The sequence below is a fragment of the Ambystoma mexicanum genome, chromosome 7p (genome assembly GCF_040938575.1).
Source record: "Ambystoma mexicanum isolate Mex_15411 chromosome 7p, UKY_AmexF1_1, whole genome shotgun sequence".
NCBI classification, from domain to species: Eukaryota; Metazoa; Chordata; class Amphibia; order Caudata; family Ambystomatidae; genus Ambystoma; species Ambystoma mexicanum.
This window is the reverse complement of record NC_090939.1, coordinates 210642222-210664888: the sequence shown is the minus strand read 5'-3', so window position 1 is coordinate 210664888 and position 22667 is coordinate 210642222. Positions and strand designations below refer to the sequence as shown.

At 42.6% G+C, this 22667-nt stretch overlaps 1 protein-coding gene across 7 annotated transcripts in view; it reads right to left on the bottom strand.

Moving 5' to 3' along the window:
* The window catches only part of ERG (ETS transcription factor ERG), a 1195114-nt gene that overhangs the window by 415478 nt on the left and 756969 nt on the right, over positions 1-22667 (bottom strand). The gene's annotated exons all lie outside the window — the stretch shown is intronic.

The following is a 22667-nucleotide window of genomic DNA, read 5'->3' as shown; positions in this document are numbered from 1 at the left end:
TGGCATGGAAATTACTCATGCCCAGCAGCCGGTATACAGGGGTGTGCGTTACGTGGATGTTGATAAGTTCTATAGGGCACCCAATGGCCAGCAGCCCCATCTATGCCCAAACCCACCAACACTAGCGCTGTCTGAACTGAGATGGCTAGGCAGATCTGAATTCAATGGCAGAATCCATCACTAGAGCTTCCAAAATGTTCAAATAAGTCTGTGGATTCCTTCTAGCAGATGGAAATCTGTCATAAAAGCAAAGACACATGGTTATTTCTGTGTGTATTGATAAACCGGGGTGGGGTGGATGAGAAAAGCAGGGAAATGAAAAACGTGCATGTCCATTCACATTATCAATCCTTACTAAACATATGTTGTTTATTTATTTATGTATTTGTGTATTAATGTTTACATGTATAAAGTGCACAAACCCCTTGGGCATCTAGGTTCTGTTACAGAGTATGTTGAAAGGGTGAAACTTCAGGTTTACGGTGTGTCGGGGGCTTTGAGAGAGAAACCGAATAGCAGAGTGTTTTAGGTAAAGAGGCAGGTTTTCAGCTTCTTGCAGAAGGTCCAATATGATTGTTCTGCTCTCAGGGTAGGTGGAAGGGCATTCTATTGGTTTGCTGCAGTAACCAGGAAGATGGAACCGCCAGCTCTAGCCCATCTTAATTTGGGTAGAATAAGCCGCTTGATGTAGGCAGATCTGGTCGGTCTCGTTTACTGTGCTTTTGTCATTTTCTGGGAGAGGTAGCGAGAGTCACAAGTTGTTTTGAGCATTTCCATCAGCCCTGCCCATTTAATTTCCTGTGTAGGGCTGATTGGTGTGGTGGGTCAAAACATTGGGTGGATAACATTAGAGAGAATAAGGTAATCACTTATCTGAATTCTTTTGTCTCAGGGGGCCGACAGAAAATTTAAAAGGTCACTTCTAATTACATTACCAAACATTAGTACACACATGCAGAAAAAATGCAATTTGTGGGTCGTCAGATGTTTTTGTCTACAACTATCAGCAGATCTCCCCATTGAATTGCCACTATAGGGCAAATGTGAGCACTAGCCCATACAAATTGGCGAGCATCAGTAGAATAAGGGCATTCGCTTATCTGAATGTGTGCAGCTCTAGGACCGACAAAAGGTCATGTCCATTGCCATTATCAAACACTATGAAACACATTAACTTACTACTGAACAGTATGCTTGCATATACATGCAAAAGCCAAGGATGTATGTGGTTTGAGTGCCCAGTGCCTTCAAATCTGCTACAGAGTAAAAGGAAAGGCCAAACACCAACTGTTCTGTTACAACGACAATATGCACTGTGTCATCAGAGTTTCAGGATAAGGACATTCGATAACAAAATGAACACAGTCTTTGGGAAAAGTTTGAACATGGTCCTTTTTAAGGTTAACACAGCATCAAGGACATTAACAGGCTTAGAACATGTCCCTCGCTGATCCAGTCTTGGATGTCAAGGGCATACTTGAAACTCAACCCCTCCAAGACCAAATTCCTACTCCTCACCAACAACACCAAACACCCAGAAATACAGACTTGGCTATCAACCATGAATTGTGGTGGGCTTCATACCCAAACTCACATCCTGCACCATGTCCCTCAGGTTTCACATCGACAAACACCTCTCCTTCAAGACACACAAAGCTAGGACAATTTAGACAGCTTGGTATCAGCTCTCCCTCCTGTCAAGCCCTTCCTCTCTCCGACAGCTTTAGATCCACTGTTCAAGCACTGGTTCTGTCGTACCTGAATCGGGGCAATGGACTCCTCGGAGGCCTCCTGCCGCCCTCTCTTGTTCCAATGAGAAGTATCCTATACACGGCTGCACGCCTTATCAAGGGTCTACACAGATATGAACACATCACCTCAGCCCTAATCGACCTTCACTGGCACCCACTGCTGTGACAAATCACCTTCAAGTCTTGCTGCATCACCTATAAGGCAGTCGCCCATAAGTCACCCAGCTACATCGTGGAGAAACTCAGCATCCCCGTTGGACAGCGCAACACCAGAAGCTGGGACATGTGCAGACTTGAAATCAGCTGTTGCAAAAAGGAAAGGACAAGAAAACAAGCATTCTCTGCCTATGCCCCAAGATTATGGAACCTCCACCAATTGGCATCAGACTCTCACCCACACTCCTACAATTCAGAAAAGAACGCAAGACCAGCCTCTTCAAGCAGTCTCTCCTCCTCAACACCTATGCCATCACATCACCCCTCATGCCACCTGACTCGCTAGATGCCACCCCCCTCTCCTCTCCTCCCTGACCCCCCCGGTACAGCTGTACCCCTCCTCTGTATCCTAATCCCCGCCAAGGCAAAGGTTCTTGTATCAAGGCAAAGTGTGCATCAACCAATATTTCAAATGCTGATGGCAAGTACTGGAGGCACGATGAATTACATCATGCCCGAATCGCTGTCATAAATGTTGCATGTGTTTTCCAATAGATCCTGTAGCTAGCCCTGTGGTATGCAATTCAAATTGCAAATAGAGTCATACTGTCCCTTCCCAGTTTAGTCATCTGTACTTCTTAATAATGTTCCTGTCTTAATATATTTTCCTGTTTCATGAAATCATGTAGATAGTTAGGAGTCATACATAGTCGTAGGACTCTGGATCAATCAATGGTGTTGCCCACTATCATCTCTATGGTCTGGTTTCCACCGAAGAGGCGCTCCGTAGAGGTAGACAGCTCATGGTTTCTCCAGACATTCTGCAGAACGTCTGGCCATGATCAATTCCCAATGGCTGCATATGCATACCATTGACACCACCAATATAAATAGAACTGCACTTCTTGTCAGTTTCAGTATTGGGATAGAGGCACACAGGGGTGTAGTTTTAAAAATACCCCCAACCATAAGAGCAGAAATACACTGACTGCAACTTCTCCCACTTCTGAACTACATTTATCAGTTTCTTGAATGATCTGATGAGCGGCACATCTCTTGGATTTCCACTCTCAGTAACACACATTTCAACATAATGATTAATTAAAAAAGACCCCATCGTTTAAGAGAGGTGGGTCTACGGCCTTACAAATACTGCTAATGACAGGAGCATGGTTTCCAACTGGGTTAGCCATCATTCTCCATTTAAATGGGTGAAACCACTCAGTGAGTTACGGGCTTGCTTTGAAGACGTGTTTGTGACCTGCATTCACAGGTTCAGTACCAGCATGGCCAACTCACCCTCCCACCCTTCCGAGCTGGATAAACTGAGCCCCATTAACATAGGCAATAGGAACATACATTATCACAAGCTTGAGGGATCTGTCCGAAAGCGTTATATGAAAATGGGATATTTTCATTTGCCAGGAAAAGCTTCTCCCCAACTGACACAATCCTTGCTTCCACCATTTCAGGCGCAATGTGAAAGTGGCAATATTGGGTACAGCAAGGATGCCCCTGGGCCCGTTCTCCCGAAATGACAATAAGCCACTGATGAGTCCTGTCCAGGTTTCAGTGAAATGTATCAGAATGACTGAGCTGGCAACATTGGTGGTTGCAGTGGCATGCACTTAAGCAAGACACCTTACTGTTGGCAGAAATAGGCCTACGGAGGAGTCTGCTGGCTGGATCTCCATGTTCCAATCTCAGACTTCCATCTGCCTGGAGGCAAAGGCAAAGACAGGGTCCCCCATTTTGCCACTAGCACTAAGGTACCCTGATTGTATTGGTAGAAGCCACAGTCATCCATATGTATGTTTTAGATGATTATACTTAAAATGCACACGGCTGTACCTACTTAATAGCCATATGTGTTGGTTGAATCCTATTTATAAAATAAATACAGACATTTTGTTCTCTTTTCCAAATAAGTGTCTTCAGGAGGGATGGCACAAACATTAAATGCTCTGCACTTTGAGCTGCTTTCTGAAGGGCTTGTGCGTCTCCTGGAAGTAGGTGTTGTGGATGTGACAGATGGACTTGAAGGCAGGCATGATGAGCGCAATCAAGGAAGACATGAGAGAGCTTTGATATTTCTTTTCACTTTCCAGAAGAGCAACAGCATTCTGGACGATGTGTCGAGGAAAGATCAGGGATGCGCAAACTCAGATGACCGCTTTTCACAACATTTGCACTTGTGTGCAAATAAGGGGGGTATTGCTGTGCATTTCAGACCACATCACAAACCCACCACCAGAATGCACTTTAAAATGTGCAGAAAGTAACCACATTCATCTATTTGGAATATGCCCAATAGGAGGCTAAAGGCCTGGGTTCTTGATATATTTCAGAGGTCGGGGAGCATTATTTGGCATAGAGGCTGCATATACCAAATGCAGTCACCATCACTGCAATCAGAGCTGAGCTTGGATATATATCAGAGGTCGGGGAGCATTATTTGGCATAGAGGGCTGCATACACCAAATGCAGTCCCCATCACTGCAATCACAGCTGAGCTTCGATATATATCAGAGGTCGGAGAGCATTATTTGCCATAGAGGGCTGCATACACCAAATGCAGTCCCCATCACTGCAATCACAGCTGAGCTTCGATATATATCAGAGGTCGGAGAGCATTATTTGCCATAGAGGGCTGCATACACCAAATGCAGTCCCCATCACTGCAATCACAGCTGAGCTTGGATATATATCAGAGGTCGGAAAGCATTATTTGGCATAGAGGGCTGCATACACCAAATGCAGTCCCCATCACTGCAATCAGAGCTGAGCTTGGATATATATCAGAGGTCGGAAAGCATTATTTGGCATAGAGGGCTGCATACACCAAATGCAGTCCCCATCACTGCAATCAGAGCTGAGCTTCGATATATATCAGAGGTTGGAAAGCATTATTTGGCATAGAGGACTGCTGAGCTTGGCCTGAACTCCATTCTGGCACGAGTCAAGTGGAAATAGTGACAACTTCACGATAAAATGCTGAAACCCCCGGATAATACCCCGGATAATACCCCGGTTAATACCCTGTATGCTGATTTTGAAACCCTCATGAATCCAGGAAAAGTGGTTAATTCTTTCTGTGCTTTTTGTGATCAGATGTTGTCTGATATTGAAATGTGTTTCATAGATTTAGTAGATACCACTGGACAAGTCACATGTGCTGTATACCAATATGATTGATGTTGCACCTTAGATAATGATCATGGCTATGAGCCCTTGTTCCATTGGAAGCATGGCCATTAAGCTCTGGGCATCCTTGCACCTTACTTGATCATCTCCCCTCACCCACATGCAAGAATGCAGTGTTTACGTTTCAGACGGATCTTGCATCGGCCTAGGGCGTTTTTGAAGCAGCGTACTATGATGGATCCTCCGTCATGGTATTGCCGGTTTTGCAAAGTGCCCGATGTACCTGAAACCTTGAGGCATTTGCCTATTTATAGCCCACGTTTGATATTATTGGGTAGAATGTGTTTTAGAGGTCTTGTGTACAGTATTCATTTTGTGGAGGGCGACCACTTGTGGTTGAGGTGTCTGGGTGGTTATCCCACCTCTGTGACTCTTGATGTTATTCGGTTTATTAATTGCCTGAACCCAGGAGACCGTATGATCTGACTATTTTAAACTAAGTGGATGTAATTGATATCTTAATCTTTTGGTATTTTTAGATAAGTATGGCATTACCTGCAGTGGCATAATATAAGTATTGTCATTGTTTCTATTCTTTTTACAAGGACTACTGTGTAGGTGTATTTTTAGAGTAAAACCTTTTCATTTGGGATGATGTAGTGTTATTTTTTGTTTTCCTTTCTTTTTATTTTTTTATGTGTATTTTGTACGGGGAAGTGATTTTGTTAAGATGTTGTAAATTGTTATTGCTAAGGTTGAAACTTGTTTTTTTAACCAAAATACAATAAAAAATAAATAGGCACAATGGCATGCACAATGCATGACAGGTTCATTTCGGACCCTGTCCTGCCTTTTCTTTTAACCAGTACACTTGAATGTCTCACCTGAATTTCTGTTCTTCAAACAGGGACAGAACCATTTTTGTTTTAATCATTTCGCAATTACAGGCCCATTATTCTAAAAGGCGCTCCTATCACTCACTTGGTGCTGGAAACCTGTCATACATTAATGTCATACGTGCAGTCGCAAAACTCATTTATGCAAGGAGGCTAGCCAGCCAATCATTTGCACTGCAACACAGCATCCCTAAAATCCACAGGTCACCTTTGTGGATAAGATTACCTGCAAATCCTTTAAAAATGTACGCAAATGCAAAAAGCGCCCCGATTGCGCTTCATTTGAGTTCATTTTAATGTGCCTGTTGTATACTTTCCTTAGCCACTGGTTACACTAATTTCTAGGATATTTGTTCACAGACATGACGCTGTCATGAAGGGATGGGGACCCGTCTCAAACTGGGGTGGAAGGTCTATCAAGGTTTTCACCAGAGCCAGTCCTGCCCCATAGTTGAGGCGTGGAAGTTGCAAGAGCCCCTATCCCTGTACCTCCTACTTAAGCCTTCTTGCATGAAATGAGTACCATTGTTCCTGTACTGCACAATGCTGTACCATCTTTTCATCATTCAACAGGATTTCAGCATCTCGCATGCCGAGCGGTAGATGGACGAGCAAGCCACCTGATCGGGAGGGAGACAGCAGGGACCACCATGCCTCAGAACATCCTGCACAGTAGACCAGCAGATCAAACACCTACATAACACAAACCAGCGCGAGGGTTCAAGCTCCAGATGCAGCAAGTATATGGGGCAATCCACTCAGTTTACCAGAAATAGCAATGCTTCATGCAAGACTCACAGAGGCCATTCCCATACAGGTGACAGAGGAGAAGAGCAGTTACCATGTCAAACTAGCATTCTGGAAAACCCCAGTACGAACTGGGATGTTGATTTTCATTACAGCTCGACGCCCTTGCCTAGAGCCCACAGACCAACTTACAAAAAAAGGGGCAGGTATGCAGTCCACTTTTATATTTTCACACCTGTGGCCACTCCCCTGAGCACATAAAAGACAATGGTTGGCCTGGGGAACCAGCAGAGAAAAAGAGCCAATGGAGAGGGAAGGGGGAGGATGAAAAGAGGCACATGAAGCAGGACGGTGAGGGTTACGAAAGTGAGACCAAGGGAGGAGAAGGAGGGCCAAGAGAACATGTAGAGGAAGGGTGGTGAGGAGCAGAGTGGAGAAGTATGGTAAAGGTGAGCTATTGATTGGTTGGAGAAAGTGGTACTTGAGTTTGAGTGTGCATGCAAGGTGTTTGCGTGGGGCTAATAGAGAGAGAGTAGGGTGTGAATGAGAAACTGACTGGGAGAGTATACGGAAAGTTACTGTGGGAGGTGTGAATGTAATGCAGTATAGTGGACAGTAGCAGGGTGGAGAGGGGCAGGTAGAAGTGGTATGGAGAGGGATAGAAAGAGAGAGAGGGACCGAGGTGAACAGTGGTAGAGAGGGAAATATAAAGGTGAGTGGGAGGAATGAGGGAAGGAGAGTGGAGTCGAAGGAAGCGAAAAGAAGGCTAGAACATCTGGGACCAGATTACAGAAACTTTGCGCCAAGGCAAAGGCAAAGTTGCACAGTTTTAGCACTAGGACAAAATTTGCCCTATTTTTAAAAACAGTGGCACACACTAGAAATCTACTGCACCATGACAAGGGCAGTTAGGCATATTAAAAGCACCAGGGCAAACATTGCCCTAGTACAAAAAAGGTGCATGTCTACTGCATTTTTGCACCAGGGCCAAGTTTGCCCTAGTGCTAATACGGAATGGTATTAGCACTAGGGCAAACTTTGCCCTGATGCAAAAATGCATCAAAAATGTATCTATTTTGCACTAGGGCAATTTTTGCCCTGGAGCTTTTAATATGCCAAACTGCCCTTGTCATGGTGCAGTTGTTTTCTAGTGTGTGCCACTGTTTTAAAAAATAGGGCAAACCTTGCCCTAGTGCTAATACCATGCAACTTTGCACTTGCACCGGTGCAAAGTTTCTGTAATCTGGCCCCAGGTAGAGAAGTACACCAGCATGAAAGTGAAGGAGCAAGTGGGCCAGAGTGTCTGCATTTGAGAATCCAGGTTAGGGATCACCTAAATTCTTCCTAAAAAGAGATAGTTAGAGTGTTGTCCCTTATGTCATCCCCACTAGTCAGGTAGCATGTTATACACTAGTGGTTACTGATCTCTAGAGACCATTAGTTTGCCCCTTTTTGGCTTCTCTAAAAAAAATCCCTTGAACTGTCTTTGAGAGTTGGTGTGCTCGGGAGGGTGTATTCGAGCTGAGGGAAACCATTAAATACGTGTATCCATACAAGCGTCACCAAGTCGGGTTCAACATTTTGTAACCATTTCAAGGCTCAGTCGCAAATGTTTTGGGCAGAGTCGAACACCCATTGTTTAGATGGTATCAAATCTTTTGCGAGCCGGTTCATCCATCCCTACACTAAACCTTTGGAGTCTATTGTGAGAGTGATTTGCATGTGCTTCATTTGGACATTTCTTAAAGATATGCCAAGGGAGTTTGTAAATGTAAATGAAGGTTAAACCTTCATTGTCATCACTCCAGCAGTTCAATGTTTGGGACTCACCCATAGAACACCCATGATCAAATGCTTTAAATAAGATACCTTACAAATATAGTTGTAACTCTCAAAAGTCAATGAAGTTGGTAATGATTGATGTTTTAATATCGAGAAAAAAGACTGTGGGCCTCATTACACGGAACGCGGTAAGGGTTTACCGGTACCGGTAAGGGCACTGGTACCAGTAAACCCTTACCGCCTTACTAAGAGGTCCCTTTGCCGGACCCGACCTCAATGGCTGGTTTTAGCAGCCATTAAGGAATGGGCCCGCAAAGGGACCTTGGTGCTAATTACGATACTGCAATTTTTAGTACCATAATTAGCTCCTTCCCCATTCCCATTGAGCCCTATGGGGGCAAAAATGGGAATGGGGAAGTGCCTTGGTGAATGGGAAATTACCGCTCACCTTGGTTTAGGGCAGTAATTCCGCCATCCACGAAGGCAGACACAGTAAAATACTGGCGGCAACCATGGCGTTAATAGCGCCATGGTTAACGCATACCGTGTAATGAGGCCCAGTGTGTCTCTGTAGACTGTGTCAGACCACTTACAGTCCCAAGACGTTCCTGATCAACATATTGCATTCTTGGGCTTGTAGTCAATTGTCACAGTAGTGTTAATGTATAGGATTACAATGGGTTGTAAATGGAAAGTCCATGCACCCCTGTCGTCATGGAGTTCATTATCTGACTAACCATTTCTTGTAGAGGCACATCAAGATCTTCTTGTAAAAACAGAATTTGATGTTTCTCTCTCATACCTATTCAAATGTGGGATTTATTGTGGGAAATAGGCCATGTTGAGCCAGCTAACTTCAAGGGAAAATCAGGGGGTGATAATCTACCCCTGCTGTCGGATCACATCTTGGCCAAACAAAGCGGGTCAAACTGATTGCATGCCACTACTAATTTTATGGCATTGTGGCTATATGAAGGGGTGAGTATGTGCTGCTAATGCCAGGCTGATGACAGCATGGGTAAGCCAGGTTGTAAGGAAATACCATTGGCAGACGTATGCTATCATGACAGAAGAAATGACAGGCCTGGAAATATGTTGAGTCAGTGGGCTGGCATCACAAAGCCACACTACATATCACGCCTCAAGTGATGTTTCTGCTTTCCACCACAATTAGCTCAATAGCAGGAGCTAGGCACAGGGCTTTAGTACCACATTACACAGAGAGTGGCGTACTTCAGAGTATTGGCCTAAGACAGCAAGGACTCAGGGGCCGTCCCTGGTTTTGTGATCTGCATTGCAAAAGGTGCAATCAGATGCAATAGAAACAGGACACATAGATCTTCAACAGTCACTATGTGGTCATTGTCCCACATTTCAAGAAAGGTGCTTTCATTTCCATGGTAGAAGCAGGATAGTTGCAGGTAAAGACAATTGTGGCTATCACAGCACTGTCGTAGTTTCGAAGATGCTGGAGAATTACAATATTGCATGAAGGCTGGAGATGGCCCACGGTTGGTTCCATTTGGAAGGCATTTGATGATATCCTTATGGACAAGCTTGGTAATATCCTTCTCAGAGGTAGTAGAGGTGTTCGGTGTGCTCGATGTTGCTGAGTCATACAGCATCCAGTCTTATAAGTAGTGTAATAGGCTGTGTACTGCAGAGGAGTACTACAGCTGGATCCTCACTATCAAGTGTTTTAGGGTGGCCACATTAAGTCATTGAGACCAGGAAATAGCTGATGAGAATGTGCTTGAACAGACATTGGGATTTAGGCTGAGCACTGTTAAATGTATGCCAATGAGGATATTTCTGAAAAGCTCTGAGTGATAACACCTGTTATGGTAGCAATGGTGTAGCAAAGAAACCGTAAGTTTGTGCCTGCACCATATTCACCTGGGCATGGGTGAATGGTCGCTGTGTACTGTACTGGGACCTGCCAGAATGGTGGCTTGCACCGGTTGGGCATTGGGCAGAAGAGGGTGGGCTTTGTTGTGCATCCCACACCGTATTTACACATTTTTTCATTGTAGCTGTGTGTCCCACAAAGACAATGAAAGTTGCCCTGTACATAATTGACAGCTAGCAAGCTCCAACATTATTTATCTCAAGCATTTCTTGCACATGCTTATCACTTATGTATCTGGGAGTCCAAAGCAGTATTACATTCTGCCTTACTCTACACAATTCACCACCTTTAATCTGAGAAATGTTCACCTTGTGTTTTATCTGAATCCCCCCACATCATCACATTCTTAAGTGCTTACATTTTCCCAACCTAGCATATAGTCTATGTTGAATATGTGTATAGTCCTTTACTGTGTACTGTCTAGTGCAGGGTTGTCCAACTCCAGACCTCGAGGGCAGCAGGCCTGATGGGTTTTCAGGATATCCCTCATTAATATTCATGAGGTACATTTAGATTTAGAATCATTGTATACAAATGCATCTCATATATATTAATGAGGGATATCCTGACAATCTGACATGTTTCTGTCCCTCAAGGCCTGGAGTTGGTCAACCCTGCTCTAGCACGGTGTCCACAGATCTCAGAAGAGTACTTCAGAACTAAATAAACACGTGGGATGAGAGAAGCCAGGTCTGCTGGAAAGTTATGAATGCATAGGTTTGGCCACTGAAATCTGCAATATGTATAGCCTTCATTGCAAAGAATGTACCAAAGCATTTTAACCTACTGCATTGAGGGTGAGTAACCCAAACAGACATTGTGTGCATGAACAAGATCCTTAGATCACCTGATCAAAAGACTGTTTCCCAGTTTGTATCTGAATCCGGATATTCTCAAGGATTTGAAGAGGTCAGGACAGGGTTCACTTACAAAGTCGGTTGGCCAGCGTTGCTTAAGGCAGTGGGAGATCTACTCTCTGGCCAGTGAGCAATCAATAACACAGAGCTTTTGGCTTTCGGTTGGAGAACACTGCCTTACATTAGCTATTTTTGTGGCTAGGTTGAGCTTCATAAATGGCTATTCTGGGGGTCAGGATGTGGGGGTGTTGCATATGCTCCAGGAAGTGGGTGCACAAGGATTTCCAAGCCATTTGCATTATTTCTCTTCACCATACTCCTGCTCCTAGCTTTGTGCCTTTGCAGAGTCTTGATGAGTCTTGAAGGATTCACCACCAGAATGTGGTGGTTTTGAGGAGTGTATGTTTCTATCTGGTTGCAGTAAATAGGTATATTCACAAACGCTGACATTCCAGTTCTCTGCATTGTAGTATTCGATTAGGACACATTTAGTCAGAAGGTTGTTGTAGGAGCCAACACTGAAATGAAGGCTGCCTTCATCAAAAGCGGGAGGTGGTGGTATCTTGCTTCATTCAGGGGTGTTTTGTTCTCCAAAGGCAAACATACTCGAGAGCCCAGGATTGATGCAAGCTTGCTGCGAAAGGGCACCTTCATACACTCGAATGATGTGATGTGCAGAACTCGACAAATATGAAATGTGGAGTCTGTGAAATACAAAGCGCATTGCACAGAAAGACTATAAACCATACTGCCTATGAATAGGCTGGAGCATAGTGCAACCAAACACAAAAAACAGTGCCAATAGAGCTTAATGGATTCACTTGAAAATTCAAAAACCAACTTGTTCAAATGAAGCATCACAGTGCACGACCCTTAAGTTTCATAAAGTGTTGTCGTGTAATTTCAAATTAAACTTCATATTGAGTGATGCAATTCAACTTGCAGTACATTTCAATTGGAATATGTAAAATAATATGAAATAGAAAGGTGATGCCTTCATGAATGTAAATAGAAGCCGATTACAAATGTATTAAATGTTATAGCTATACATGAGATTTTAACATAGGGAATACATTACTGTTTAGATCTTTATGGCCCAATGGGTGTTCTAATGTGGCTTTGGCAATGCTAGTTTTGCGGATACTTCATGGAACCTGGCAAAATGCATATTTATTTTTAGCTATGCTTACATTGTGGAATGGGGATAGGGATGTGTTGAAATCCCAAGAGACTATCTTGGTGATCAGAATAGAACCGTCCAATATAATTAAAGCCATCAAAGGAAGACACAGCATGCTCTATAACAAAGACCAACATGTTCACGGGTTCGGGTTAATGAGATGCCTCCACCCAGAGGGTCCATCTCAAGAGAAACATTCTTAGAACAAAAATATGTGACCATTCCAAATAGGCCTCACATACAAGATTCTCAAGAACTATAATCTAAACTGATCCCATGACATGGAACTTTGCTTTCCAGGCCCAGGCTTTCAAAGGCCAGAATGAAATTAAGGTCTCACCTTTTGACGTTAGCTCTCCCCATAAAATCAATAAGAGTTGGTCCTAATGAAAACTCAAACAAAGGAGGTATAGCAGTAAACGCGATTAACCACTGACTAAAGGTTTTATAAAGGGTCACATGGTACTCTGCTGCCACAAACCAAAATGTAATGGGTCATTTGAATTACGATTATTTGCATACCCTAGACATGATTTTGGCTCTAAATCCACAACCATATAACGTAGAAAAAAAAAGTGTTTTGAAACCATGAGAAAATAATACTAATCAGGATATTGTGATAATTATTAATAATGCAATCATAAATATCAGTAAATAAGTCAAATTGTATTGCACATAGACATGATGCATGTTTCTGATTTCAAGGAGATATAGAACACATATGGTTTCGAGCTCATAATTGTCCAAAGTGTACATCCCCCACTAGGTCACATGTTCAGAAACATGATCAACCTATTAACATGAAGTGGCGTGTTCTCTGGGAGTGTCTGCCTGTTGAGCGAACCAATGCGAAGACTCCTCTAATTTAAACCTGTGATCTCACAATGACATAGGGCCTCATTACGAGGTTGGAGGTAGCCATGGCGCTATTAGCACCATGGCAGTCTCCAAACTCGTTCCAACTCCGCCCTGTTGAATGGAGCAATTACCGGTCCATTCCAAGGTTGGCGGGACCAGTAATTCCCCATTCACCAGGGTCCTACCCCATTCCCATTTGAGCCCCCATAGGGCTCAATGGGAATGGGGAAGGCGATAATAACGGTACCGCAAATTGCGGTACCGTTATTAGCTCCAGAGTCCCTTTGCGGGTCCCGTCCTTAACGCCTGGAAAAACAAGGCGTTAAGGGAGTACCCGCAAATGGAACTCGTAGTAGGGCGGTAAGGGATTACCGGCACCGGTGCCCTTACCGGTGCCGGTAATCCCTTACCGCCCACCTCATAATGAGGCCCATAGTGTGGTAATATCACCCATTATATAAGCAGAAACACACAGGTAATGAGGAGAGTTCTGGTGTTGTGAAGGCTGCAGAAAGAAGGAACGACTGTTACAAATGGATGAATGCTGAGCTTTGATAGTATCTGGTGGTGATTGTGCCTTGTGCATGAAGAAGCCTGAAGCAGATTTTACCTGAGGCAGGCCTGCTTTCCTAGAGGAGACAGAAAAAGACCAGAAAGTGCTTTGCTGACTGGGAATTGCCTGAAACGTCTTCAGGGTTCTTGCTGGATCTGCGCCTTAAGAATTATTCAAAAGTGAGTATGAAAATCCACACCAATGTAATTAGATATACAAAATTAAAATTATTTCTCTACTAAATCTCAGGAGTGAGTGCACTGAGAGGGAGTGCCACTGAGGGACTCAATCCAAATAGAATGTTTTCACATTTTAGTGTAAGTTGCTTGCATTCTCACTATACTAAATCCAAGTGGAATCCGCTTAGTTGCCGATTCATGTGCCCAGCATGCATTGGCTGATGAATTATCACCAACAGATTGGGAAAAGGATATTGTAGCTTTTGTTATGTGAATTATATTCTGATTTCACTGTATTCAAAATTCAAAATTGAGAGAGATTACATTTAAATAAGACCAAATAGCATTTTGCCTTCCTCTGTGCTGTGACAGAGAAAGCATTTCCCAGTATCTAAGGTTGAGCATTTTGTAGATCATAGCTACACAATTTGATTCCTGCAATTTTTACAGGAGTAGTCAGAGACTGGGGCTATCAACTGGTGCACAATGCTTAATAGCTGACAGTGGATTGATTAATACATGTTTGCCTAGGATTTTAAAAAGAGACATACTGAGATGAAAGGGAGCTTATCTAGGGCATTTCCATTTCCTTAGAAAATATCCAACTTCATATGGACAGTAACATTTCACCAATGACTTTTGTAGACATGTGAGTATCCCAACTTGGATTGACCCAAATCAACCAAGGGATTTGGAGGGGAAGTTATTGTCCTTTCAGAAAATAATTATCTATGCAACCATATTCTAGTACTTATATTTGCTACTGTTATTGGAGAAGTAAAGTGTTTTAATCTGTCATTTATCAAAAAAAGCTAGTTCTTTGTGAACATTAAGGGGCGATTCATGGGACAAATATGCGCCGAAAATCTCAGCGCAAGCTGGCGCAAGCGTGAAAAAAGCAAGCGCACGCGCACATGTGCGACTCAAGGAAGGGCCTGCGCGTGTTTTCCACTGGATGTGCGCCAAATCCGTGCATGGCGCACACGGCGCACATGTCATTGCAACATCCCGAACACCATGAGCGACGCGCACAGGGAAAGAGCACAATGTTGGCGCACACACTAAAAAGGGGGCGGGACACGGGGTGTAACTGGCACGGCTGCAGGGTCGCTGCGCCACTCTGCGCCACAGCTGGTTTTAGATGTTGAAATCCATGAATACGTTGTGAGCTGAAATGGTTTTGGCGCACGCGGCTGGCACAGACTGCCACACGTGCACACTGTGTGCCAGCTGCGTGCGCCACTTGTGTGCCGAATTCTATGAATTACCCCCTATGTGAAGTAGTTGAAGATACTGGCCAATAAGTGGCAATGTGATTATGGACTTAGATGGTGTTTAGAAATTACACTATCCTCTTAGAGATATTTAGACATATAATAATCTGATTGTTGTAACGACTGCTTGTGTGCACTAAACATTATTGAGACTTGCATAGGAAGGCAAATTTGTATTTTTGCAAACCAGACACGAATGTTCACATGTGTGTCCTGGGAGGATAGCTCAGGGGCAACGTGCTTGCCTTGGAAGCAAGACGTCACAGAGAACCACAGGTTAATTCCCCGGGTCCGTGCTTAGAAACCTCTGGGTGTTAAGCGCATTATAAATAACCTATCATATCATGTTTGGCTGTGGTGACATCCCCAGCATAAAGATTAGGGACCAGATTATTTTATTTAATTTAAATAAATTCGGGTTTTAACTCTAAATACAGTTTTTTCTTGTCCCAGAATTGTGGTGTGGGATTCTCTACCAGGAGGTGTGAAATCAGGGGGTGCACCTTAGCAATCACTATAAGTGAATGCACAAAAGATCCAACAAGATGTTCCGCCATTAATATTTATAGTGACAATTGAAGAGAGTTTCAGGTTTCTTCGGGTTCGGGGGGGTCCAGATATATAAACTGATCTGGATTTTAAAATCCACTAGTACACACCTAAGTTGCAAATATAAAGTATCCAGTCACAATACTGAATAGAGACATTGCGATTTGCAAAGTACATAATTCACAAGGTAGTGAATGGATGCGGCTGGCCACCCTCTTGGAAGCGTTCAATGGCAGACCATTTCCACTATGCGTTAAGCTGCTGCTGGTATGTATCTATTAGACATACCTCAGTGTATGCTGAAAGACTTATCGGGGCTGAAAGAGTACTGAGCTATGTCAGAAGAGATGGAAACAAAAAAGTGGTGCCTGTTCTCAATGCAAATCGTTGTGGTAATGAATTGCCATTTGAAACTGTGGGCCACTTTTTCATTGGTGCCTGAGACAATTGTATGCCCCCGTCTAACCCTGAATGCAGGACATGAGATTGATTGGGTAGCGGGCAGTCAGAGTTGTATTTGGTGCTTTGGGGTGCAGGGTTGGGGGGTTCATGAGGGCTGATTCACACCCCAAAACAGAAATTGGCCTATGAATGCCCAACCTTAGAATCTACCTCAGTGCCAGTATATACTTATATTTTCTCAAACTGTGGTCATATCAACTGTTATACATATGTTGTTGTATATGTGCTAAGTTGTTGTTGTTCTAAATTGTATGTAGGAAGCACCACTAACATGCTTACATTGACGAATTTACAGCATCTCAGGGCAATCAAGAACAAGGACTTTGCATATCCCATTGCTAAACATTTTCATGAATATCTCAATTGGCAGTTACAAGGTTTTCAGTTTTTTGGAGTGGCGCATACTGAGAAGCACCCTCAGAGTGGTGACAGAACATTGAAGTTAAGACATCTTGAAACCAGACTAATCATAGATTTTTAAACGAAAGCCCCAGCCGGACATAATATCGACGAAGAACTGTACACATTCATTCGTGTTTAACAGTATTCTGGAGACTTCTTTGCAAATGTCTGACTCAAGCTGCTGTTTTCTTTATATCTGATGTTTGACCCTGATTGCCTGTTACATTACATACCGGCATGACTGTTACTGTGGATCAATGCAACCTGTTATTGTAACTGGTTCATGCTGTATTGATGTTTATGAAAAACGCTGAAAAACAACTTTTAGGTAACAGTATAGGCTTCCCTTGATATTTTGGTTTCTTTCTTTTGCAAGTTTGTTTTCATTGTATGTTTCTTCCTTGGTGCTTCGAAGCTTACCTCATTTGTTTTTATCTTTATTTTATTGTATTCCATTTGCATTGATATTTTTCTTTCTGCTGTGTTTTCAGACACTTTTTTGTTTTTCTTGGGTGGCCATTTTTGTATAGTTCCTGCTGCATTGTTGACATGTTAGTTAATTCTGTTTTTTCTAGGATTATTCTATTCTATGTTGGGAGTCAATTAAGTTTAATTCATTTTGTGCCTTTAGTAACTGCATGGGTTGAGTGATTGTGCCTGTGTTACCTGCTGTTAGGTCTTATGTTTATGCCTACAGCTGTTGAGTCTGAACATTCTCAATTGGGAATGAATCCATTAATTTATAATGCAGCATATCTGTATATGATCAGTACCTTGCACTTTATGCAACACGTACTTTATTTATGTGCCATGCACTAAGCATTGAACCGCTTGTGTGTGTGTTTGTTTGTTTTACATAGGGACACAGTCCGTACAGTGTTTTCACTGCTGCAATATATACATGTTCCCTTCATTTCCTGTCTATTCCCTGGGTTTGTCACTTTTGATGACAGTTCCATGGTAAATGTATTTGGCACTTCATGCAACAGTCATCTTACATATGCACTTAGCACATTATCTATTCAGCACCTTATGCAGTTGGTTTACAATTTTGTTCATGCAGTGTGCAACTGATGAGCTGTGCCCCCCTTTTCGAGTCAGCTTCTTTGTCATTGCTATTGACCATAATATCATGCACCACACATTTTATGGTGTTTTATTATGCTTTCGGCTGGTTTGTATGCTATTGTTATAGACTGTAATATAATGCACTAGGCACTTTATATTGTCTTAATATGCTTTGTAACTGATTTTAAGCCAGTTCAGTTTTACATCAGTGTAAGGGGCAACCACTACGTCTCCCTTATCTGGGTTCCCCTTCTTATAGGAATGATTTGCATGTATTTATTTGTATTTGTATTCATAATTTTCTATTTTGTTTGTCTTTTATAATAATGCAAGTGAGTTGCGAGCATTGACTTATACTGTTCCAGCTCCTTTTCAAAATGGCTGACCTATTCACGGTGGGTGTCGTTTAGATGTGTAGATCATAGAGTCTTGTTTAACTCTTAATTAGTCACTTACACTGTGTCTGTTTTAGTGTGAACGAGTGCCTAGTTGGGCATGAAACGAGCTGCTGGCTGCCTCCTAGTTGAAACATTTGTTTCAAAATAAAATTAATTTATAACAGACCTCTTCATGTCTGTGAGGTGTATGCTGCCTATCCTGTGTGACCCTGATGCTGATGGTGTCATTCTATTTTTTCAATAGATATTTATTCAAGGAAAACACTTTAGTTGCAGGGACGTAAAGGTGAGCAAAACATTGTAACAAAACCTTTGATATTCAAGGAAAAAAACATTAGTTGCAAGGACGTTAAGCTGAGAACCAAAGGCTACAAAACCGCTGAAATTCAGCTCAAGCCACCTTGACTTCGCACTGCCTGTTGCACAGCCTATGACCACAATGATGACATCACAGATCACATCACTGATGAAATCACTAATTACATTACAACAGTAACTATCATTAAGGCATGTGTGGTATGTGAGCATTGTGACACGTTGTATGTGAATTTTCAGCGTCAGTGTGTGTGTGTGTGTCCAAGTAATTTGAAAGAGGCCCATCTAATTCTTGTTTTTGTTTTGCATTTTGGGACTTGTAGTTTTGTTTTGTCCATCCAGTGTCCTGTATTACAAGTCTCAAAATGCAAAGTGAAAAGGAAATCTGAATGATCATTTTACAATTAACAAGGGACTTTTGGCATATAATAATCTATACAAGACGTGTAACTTGACTAAATTCATGATTTCTCTTGCTCCTCAATTTCTTTGGGTTGAAAGGCAGTAAAGGATGTGTAAGCTGTTGAAGGAGGAGGTACGTAGTGTGGAATCAGAGGAGGGAAAAAAGTAAAATAGCTTTTTTTCAGCTGGGGAAAGTGAGAATAAGGGGCTGTAGTGGAGTGGTTTATATTTGATTCCTCCATTTTCAAGGTCTAAAAGTAGAGCAATATATTAAGAGAATAATTGGACTGTGTGGCAAGCCCCTCTGTTGAGCTGCAAAGAAAGTCTTGTTTGCGCTGGCTCACGCGCAATGGAAGACACGCATCTATTATTAACCCATTGGTAGTGCAGCTCAAAAGAACTTCTTAAAATCATGCAGTGATTGGGTGAATGTTTCCATGAAGGAAGCCACATGGATCAAAGGCATGCCTGTTAAGACTACATAGTTCAGAGTGTTTACCAAAATATACTGTTTTAAATGTTAAAACATTGTCTTGTGCCATAGTCTGCCAGGGTTCAAGGACCAGCATTCAACCACTATGCCACAATGGCTTACTTCTTCATTGTGCATATATTTCATAACTAGCCTACAATTTAATATGGTCTATTGTAAAAGACTAAGTATGAAACTTGTGAAAATCCAAGCAATAACATCATTGTAGCATAGTAAGTGCTGTGTCTCAAACTTCTGCAAGCCAGGGTTCTCAAACGCAGTGTTCAGCACAAATGTGTTTTTATTTCCCGAAGGCAGTGTTCAGCACAAATCTGTTTTTATTTTGTTTTTTCAGTTTTATAATGTTGCCCAGAGATGGTGTAATACATGTTCCATTCTGTTATGTTGTGGTAGATAAATGTGGTTCATGTTTAATACGTGTACAATTCTGCAATGACAGTCTACTACATGTCCCATCTTGTTTTATAATGTTGCAGTAAATAAATGTTTTTCACGTTTAATCCATATTACAAAATGCAAAGTGCCTGCAAGTTCATGCCAATTGTGACCTCTTGCGCAAAACATCCTTGCGCCGAGAGGTACAAAATGCAAACTGCCTGCACGTTCATGCCGCGTCAATTGCGACCTCTCGCGGGACAACATCCTTCCGCCGAGATGTCACTGCACCCAACTGGCTGCCTCTAACAGCCTGCAGCGATACTGGCACGCCATAACGGTGTGCGCCTAACTGGCTGTGCCAACATGTCCTGCCCCGTGCTCCAAGCCCTTTGTTTTATGGCCGGTCTCTTGGTGACTGTTGTGATACATTGCACAAACCCAACTAACCACATTTAAGCAGCATGGAAACAAGAATAACATATATGCAGGTACTTTCCGCACCCATTGTGAAAATCAAAAGCTGGCACCCATGGATATACGCATAGTACTGCTTAGCTTAAAAGTGAGGAAGGTACCCGGTCCCCTCAGGCCATGTTCTCTCTTAGTGGTCTTGTAACATTTCTTTGCTTGTTATGCACCATGGCCTGAGGGGGCTGGCCTTTGCCTCACTTGAAAGCTAAGCCGGTTGGTCCTGGTCACTGCATGGATGGGAGACCCAGGTTTTATTATGTAAGTCAACATATATAATAAAGTGAAATTTACAAATGTAGTTTAATAGACCTACTGCTTAGACAAAAGTGTGCAAGACAAAATAGCATTGGACTTTAAAAAAATAAATAATGAACACCAGAAAAATAACCTGCGAGAGGAAATGTTCCCATAAATATGCTGGCAAAGTATTAAAAGTGCTTATCTTTTAAACCCAGCCATCTGTCGTGAAATATTCCCTGGAAAACTAAATCTCAAAACGAAACAAGATCTTGTGGTCTTGTGAGTAAGCACCGGCACTGGGAACATAACAACTCGACTAAAACCCTGGTAGCCAAATACTTAATCAAGCTTGCCAACCTGAAAAAAAAACAAGGAGTTGTGTCCTCCCTCTGAGGAAAGGTTATGCTGTACACCCACATGTGTCTTACCCTGAAAAGCAGCCACAATCAGGGGAAAATACCTGCACCAGTATCCAGGATTGCAAACTCTCTTGCCACATCGTGGGCTAATACTCATGACTTACTTGCCCTCTCATCATTTCCCCTCCTCACCCCCATTTTTAGATTTCAACAATACTCTGCTTTATAAAGCTAACTTAGAAAGTTCACATAATATAGTATTGCTCAAATATATAAATCCTTATAGAACTATGTTAGGCAAAAATGTACAATTGTGGCATTATTCCCCCCATCTTGACTGTGAGACTACAACTACCAGAATGCAATTCAACAAATGGCCTCTGAGTGCAAAACTTTCAAGGTATGACAGTAGCACGGTTTAAAAAAAATATTGCAGATGCCGTGTGTTATGAGATATTTAAAACTAAGAAAACACACAGCATTCAGGACTGTGGCTTGTTTCCAATCCATGCAGTAACCAGGATCAAAACTGCCTTGTTTCAGAACGAGGAAGGATCCAGCCCCCTTAGGCTTTGTTTCTCTAAGTGGTCTTGTAAGGTGGTTTTGTTTATTAGTCAACATGGCCTTAGGAGGCTGACCCCTTCCTCACTTTAAAGGTAAGTAGGGTTTGTCTCAGTTACTACTGGGATGGGATACTCACTGATGCTGTACAAATAACAATTTTTATTTTGTATTTTGACTGGAAGAACATAAATACCAGAATGCAATTCAGCAAATGGCAAACAATTGTCTCTTAGTGCAAAACTTTCAAGGACTGACAGTAGCATAGTTTAAAATAAAAGAATAATTGGGATGCCCTTCGGTCTCCCATCCATGCAGTAACCGGGACTGACACTGCGCAGCTTCAAAGCTGACCCGACCCTGCTTAGCTTCAAAGCATGGAAAGGGAAGGCCCATTTCTCTAAGTGGCCTTGTAATGTTTGCTCATTTATCGGGCAACATGGTCTGAGGAGGCTGGCCCCTTCTTCATTTTGAAGCTATGCAGATTCTGTCCTGATTACTACCTGGATGGCAATTTGACCTTTGACCATGGCCAATGATATTTTACCCCCGTCAATATAGCTATAAAAATATTTTTTTTTAAAAAAAAGGCCATGGCCATTGATTTCTCACCCCGACGTCACTATAGCTGTAAAAATATCTTTAGGAAAAAAACTGGAACCGCAGGTACTGAACAACATATAACCATCATATCCATAATCCTTTATAGCCGCAAATATCGTCAAAACAGTGAAAGGACAAAATGCTTTAAATCGCCACCATCATCTGTGCCTCCAACCCCCGGATGGATGGCTCTCTCCCATTCCCCCACAACACATGCTGTTTATGTGATGTAGTTTACTTTCAGATGGCGCTATAGCTGAGGCTAGAGAAAGCAGATTCTTGCAAACTCAGTCTCTAGACCCCTCCAACTCTCAACTGTCACTTGGTGCCCTCTAGCCAGCACCCCACCTCTAGCCACCCCCCACCTGTTACCTGATGGCAAGCTGCATGTTTTTGACCTGAAAAAACTTTTTCCTGTGTTTCATTTTCCCATATCCTCGGTCATATCCGTGGATGTCTCTCGCATTGAGAGAAAAAGAAGATGGTGGTCATTTCATTTCTAAAACCCCCCAGTTTTGGGTAAATCCCTGAGATATCTCTATCTATTTTTGGAACGGGTCTTCATCTTCTCCGTCAAATATTTTAAAAACTACTGCACGGAATAACCCCAAATTATCCATGGATCGCGCGTCAAAGCTTCATGCCCAAGTTGTTTTGGACCTGGTCCAAATCTGTCCAGC